Source organism: Cricetulus griseus, chromosome 2 (assembly GCF_003668045.3).
Source record: "Cricetulus griseus strain 17A/GY chromosome 2, alternate assembly CriGri-PICRH-1.0, whole genome shotgun sequence".
Classification (NCBI taxonomy): domain Eukaryota; kingdom Metazoa; phylum Chordata; class Mammalia; order Rodentia; family Cricetidae; genus Cricetulus; species Cricetulus griseus.
In genome coordinates, this window is record NC_048595.1 from 319,363,601 (window position 1) to 319,369,600 (window position 6,000).

At 42.8% G+C, this 6,000-nt stretch overlaps 1 long non-coding RNA gene across 1 annotated transcript in view; it reads left to right on the plus strand.

The window, feature by feature from the left end:
- The window catches only part of LOC103163003, a 38,578-nt gene extending 34,949 nt beyond the window's left edge, over positions 1 to 3,629 (plus strand). Inside the window, exons 5-8 of the long non-coding RNA XR_004768515.1 lie at positions 376 to 487; positions 1,487 to 1,730; positions 2,047 to 2,146; positions 3,531 to 3,629. This is a non-coding gene — a long non-coding RNA (uncharacterized LOC103163003). The remainder of the gene's footprint in view (positions 1 to 375; positions 488 to 1,486; positions 1,731 to 2,046; positions 2,147 to 3,530) is intronic.
- Positions 3,630 to 6,000: the final 2,371 nt, after the last annotated feature.

Consider the following 6,000-nt stretch of genomic DNA (forward strand, 5'->3'; position numbering starts at 1 on the left):
CTACCATCATATTTTCAAAACAATCTTTTAAAGATTCCTTTAATAAATTGTTTTATTTTATGTATATGAATGCTTTGTGTGCATATATGTATGCACAGCTTGTATATGACTGGTGCCCATGGAAGAGAGAAGAAGGTGTTGGGTCCCATGGAAATGGAGTTACAGACAGTTGTGAGTTGTCATTTGGTTGCTGGGAATTGTCCTCTGCAGGATAAGCCAGTGCTCTAACTGCTCAGTCATCTTTCTAGTCCCCAAATAAATAACACTTTAAAAATATGTGCATGAACTATTTCTGAAGAGATTTAAATGTATTCCTCATTGTGTGTGAGCACGTGTGCAGGTGTCTATCATACCCCCCCTTTTTTTTTGAGACAGGATCCATTCATCCACCCATCTCTCACTGCCCTGGAACTCACCAAGTAGAATAGGCTGGGCAGGCCTGAGAGCCCCAGGGATCTGCCTGTCTCCAACATCACAGGGAATGCAAGTATGTACCACTACCCATGTCTCTGAAAATGAGGGTTCTGGGGAGTGAACTTAGATCTTTGGGTCTAACTGATCTCCCCAGTTCAATGTATTTTTGAAACATCCCTCAAATTCTCCAAAGAACCAAGGAGGGAAGAAAAAAAATGTGCTGGGTAGTTTTATGTCAACATGACACAGCTAAGAGTCATTGGAGAGGAGGGAATCTCAACTGAGAAGATGACATGGTAAGATTGGGCTGCAGGCAAACCTGTAGGGCATTGTCTTATTTAGTTATTGATAGGACCAGATCCAGCCCATGGTGGGTGGTGCCATCCCTGGGCTGGTGGTTCTGGGTTCTATAAGAAAGCAGGTTGAGTAAGCCATGAGGAGCAAGCCAGGAAGCAGCTCTCCTCCATGGCCTCTGCATCAGATCTCCCCTCCAGGTTCCTGCCCTGCTTGAGTTCCTGTCCTGGGTTCTTTCAGTGATGGACAAATAAAACCCTTCCTTACCAAGTTGCTTTGGTCATGGTGATTACCCCTAACTAGGACAGAGAGCAAAGGAGAGGGAGTGTTACCTGATCCTTCCTGGGATTTCACCTCAGTCTTGTTTCTGGGTTGCCTTTACGGTTTTGTACCATTTCTCTGAGGACTTGCCTTTCTCTTCAGAAGGTCCTTTCCTGTCTCTCTGATGTCTACATTTGCTTTTGAAGTTGTTTTAGCACACTTGGATGATCTTTTACTAATTTTGCCCTGATTCCTTATCAAGTGATCATAACACATTTACTTCTTAACATACCCATACATGCTTTCCATAGAGACTGCTTTAATTTGCATACTATTGTGAGTCAAAGTGTGCTTTTAAATGAGGAAAACGTTTTTTATAATGTGAAGAAAATTTGGGGGTTGCCTTAAACTTGGACTCTTGAAGGCTTTTAAATCAGAAAAGGCTTGAGGACATTTGATGTCTCTCCATTATTCACAGTACATTTATAAAACGGATTTACGAAACTCTTCCTCTCAGGATTTGAAATGGATGTGCACTCCCTACCATTTTTGTTGCCAAGGGAGCACACATCTGCCCTGGAAAACCTTCCTGTGGAGTAATGTCAGCAAAGACAGATGAATGAGAGTACACACAGTTCTGGAATAATAGTGCAATTTTGCTAAAGGATGACGTCATCTCTTTGCCATTGTATCTGCCATCCTAAGTAGCCCAAAATCCACCCAGGCTGGAGAATGAATTACAAGGACATCACGCTGGCAAGGTGAGATGAAATAAAAAACAGACAGTAAAATTTAATTTAAAAAAGAGGAGAGCTTTGCAAAGATCCAGTTTGCAATATATTTTTCTTAGGTAAGGACTTGATCTAATTACCATATCATAATTTGCCATCATTTTGGATTAGCAGGAAAGATGCAAAGCTTATTCCTAATAACTGGATTGCTATAGGTACACGAGTATACCACCAGACTATAATTAGGCACGATGTAATTGATTTCAGTCTTTAAAGGGCACATTTAAATGCCAGCAAATAAAGATGCCGTTATCAGTTAAACCCACTCACTACTCATGTTCCTCAGGGTGACACCAGGGAAGCGTGCGCTGGGCTTTCTTTGGATACAAAGAAAAGAATGTCATCATCCCAAAAAAGTAGTTTGTGACTCTGTACTGGTTTTGGAGGTCAGTATTAACTCAGTGCTTTTGCTTTGTTCTCTCTCTCTCTCTCTCTCTCTCTCTCTCTCTCTCTCTCTCTCTCTCTCTCGTGTGTGTGTGTGTGTGTGTGTGTGTGTGTGTGTGTGTGTTGTCTCATTTGGGGTCTCATGTAGGCCAGGCTGGCTTCAAACTCTGTATGTAGCCAAGGATGACCTTGAACTTTTGACTCTTCTGTCTACAGTTGCTCTATTGTTGGGACACATGTGTATACCACCAGGCTCATCCTTTCCCCCACATCTCTACTTTATTTTATTTGATACAAGGTCTTCTTACAAAGCCCAGATTGATCTTGAACTCATGGTCTTACCTCAGCCTTCTGCTGGCTGGGGTTAGAGCCATGTGCCGCATGAGCAGCATTCCACATTATTATTATTGTCATTATTATTATCTTGGTTAGAGTGTAATCAAAGCATGTGTCTCTAACTTTCCTCATTCTCTCCTCATTTCTCCCTCTTTCCTTCTCCCTACCCTGCAGGACTGGGTGTGGAACCTAGGGCCCAACCCCCTTTCAACTTGTTTTTTTTTTTTTTTTTTTTTGAGATAAAGTCTCATTAAATTCAGGCTGTCATTGAACTCACTCCATAGCCCAGGCAGGCTGAAGTTGCTACTGTCCTGACTCAGCTGCCTGTGTAGCTGGGAGTGTAGGCTTGAGTCACCAGCATGGCTTTCTCCCTGCCTCCCAGAGTCCAGAAGCAATATGTTCATTTCTGCAGAGGCACGGGTAATGGCTAGAGGCATAAATACTAAGTTAGATTAAATCAAAGCTGGATTATAAAGTCAGGAAGAAGAGGGAGGAAAAAGTAGAGGAAGGAGAGACTACAGAAGTATAATGAGTGGTTGCTTATTGAAAAGTGAATCTGCTCTTTGAATAAAGAGCTTTCATTGTGCCGCATGGCATGAGCAACAAGTCCCAAGGTAAGGAGGCAGGACCAACTGAGACATTAATTAATAGTAATAAAAATTCCAAAAAACATCAGCAACAAACTCACAAGGCAATTTCATTTCCAAGCACGTTTCCATATATCACAGGTAAAACTGTGTTTTCATGAATGCCATTTTTAACATAGGATTTACTTGCAGAAGCTATTTTTGTGGCTAAGGGAACAAATTGTTCACTGAAACAGAACTTTTGCTGATCTGGGTTTCAAAGAATTCTCTTATATGAAAAATTCTGTAAAGCAGATGGGGTCAGAACAGGAGCATTAGGTAATGGAAATGTTCTTTTGGTATATAATATTATACTTTCTGCTTTAAGAGTATTAGTATGCAAGGCACTGAGACAGAAACAGAAAAGAGGAAGTCAGAAGGGATAATATTTTAAATCTGTATGTGCTCTGTATTTTCCAAATAGATCCCATGGAAGCAGCAAATACTATTCTCATTCTGCTGATGGAAAACCCACTTCCAAGAAAGAATAATGGAGAACTCAGAGTGGCTTGTGAAATAAAGCACATGCATGTTTCTATCTTGGTTGCTCTCTGTGTTTTAACTCCTGGAATTGAAAAGCTCAGAACTGACACTTTTGGGAAACCTTGAATGAGGTATCCCACTTGGACCTTCAGGACCCAGATTCTCTTGACATTGCCCAGTTCTGTTGCTCTGTGATGTGTCGACTCGGGTTAGTCAGGCTGCAGATAGTGACTCCTGAGCCAAATGGGTGAAGGTGGGCAGGGCTGTTCTCTTCAGGTTAAAGGGGTACTTTTTATCTGAGTATGGAGAATTGGGTAGGTGTAAACAAGAGGTGACCCATCAGACGTTAACAAGATGATACAATTAGGAAGATTTAAGTCAAGGCTAGAACCCAAAGGAGGCCCTGGGAGCTGGTTTTCTTTAAAAAGAATCCTTACAGATTTATTTATTTTTATTTATGCATATGTATGTGAGCCCAGGTGAGTATATGTGCACCCTACACATGATGTGCACGCCGGAGTCCACAGATCCCAGAGAGGGCTTTGGATCTCCTGGAACTAATGTTGTAGACAGTTTTTTCTAAACCACTGAGCAGATGATGGGAACCAAACCCAGATCCTCTGCAAGATAGCCAGCTCTCTTAACTGCTGAGCCATCATCTCTCCAGCTTAGGAGCTGCTTTTCAATTGGTGCATAGTTGAGGAGAGAGAGACAACAAAGCTGTATCTAGCAAGTTGTTTGCTTTAGGAGACTTCTCAGTCAAGACTTGGCTGAGAGCATCCTTAGCAGATGGGCTGGTTCATCTTCCTTTGTCTTACGTGTATCACACAGATGGGTATGATGCCAAAGCTCCCTCTAACCGGGCTGCTGGGGCACACTGGTTGCTGGAGCCTACTCTGGCCCAACTCCAAACCTTGACCTTCAGTTTTAGCAGGATTCTTAGAGAGTCTGGTCTGCCTAATTATCCCATCTTCTTGCCCCCTGCTTTCTTGGTCACTCTGATAGAGGGATCTCCTGACACCATTTTTCTTTCACGTTGCTACCTTGCCTGATGATCATCTTTGTTTAGAATGCTAATTCTCATTTTTCAACAGGCGACACACACTCAGGCCAAAATAATCTTCATCCACACAGCATTGGACCAAGATGATGACTCTCAAATGGAAGCCCTAAGATTATGTGCAGTTGCAGAGAAGCTAGTAAACAAGGAGGACCCTAAGAGAGACATACATGGTCCCCTAGAGAAGGGGAAAGGGACAAGATCTCCTGAGCAAATTGGGAGCAAGAGAGGAGCGGGGAGGGAGGTAGGAGAATGAGAAGGGGAGAAGAGGAGGGGTGAGGAGGACATGAGGGAGCAGAAAGGTTGAGTCGGGGAAAGAATAGATGAAAACAAGAAAGGAGATACCATAATAGGGGGAGACATTTTAGGTTTACAGAGAAATCAGGCACTAGGGAAATGTCTGGAGATCTACAAAGATGACACCAACTAACAATCTAAGCAACAGAGGAGAGGCTACCTTAAATGCCCTCCCCTGATAATGAGATTGATGACTGACTTATATGCCACCTGATAGCCCTCATCCAGCAGCTGGTGGAAGTAGAAGCAGACACCCACAACTAATCACTGAACTGAACTGGAATCCAGTTGCAGAGAAGGACGAGTGAAGAGCAAAGGGTCCAGACCAGGCTGGTGAAACTCACAGAAACAGCTGACCTGAACATCAGGGAGCTCTTGGTGCCCAGACTGATAGCTGGGATACCAGCATGGGACTGATCCAGAGCCCAGGAACGTGGGTTTCAATGAGGAGACCTCGGAAATCTCCAGGACCTCCTGAGGTAGTTCAGTACTTATCCCTATCATAGGTGTGGACCTTGGGAGCCCAATCCACATAGAGGGATACTCCCTGAGCAAAGACACACTGGGGTGGGCCTAGGCCCTATCCCAAAGGATATAATAGACTCTGAAGACCCCCTATGGAAGGCCTCACCCTCCCTGGGGAGTAGAAAGGATATGTGATAGGTAGGGTTTTAGTTGGGGGAGGGTGGTAGGGGAGGAGGGGAGGGAGTGGGAACTGGGATTGACATGTAAAACAATCTTTTTTTCTAATTCAAATAAAAAACTGTCAAAAAAAGAAAGAAAAGGAAAAAAAAAGATTATGTGCAGGTGTCTGATGCCTTGGGAAGTAAAGTGCAAACACAAAATGTGTCTAGCAGTTTTGGTAGGAACTTATTGAATAAAACCTTCTAGGCTAGGTGATATTCAACAATTCTTTGACTCCATCTTTAGTTACTTTCTTAGTTAATTGATCTATTCACATTTTCAACTGTGAGTTTAACTCATGATTTCGTGAAATTGAGATAGGTACTTTGCACTCAGAGGAATATACAGGTTCTTTTACATAATTGTTTGA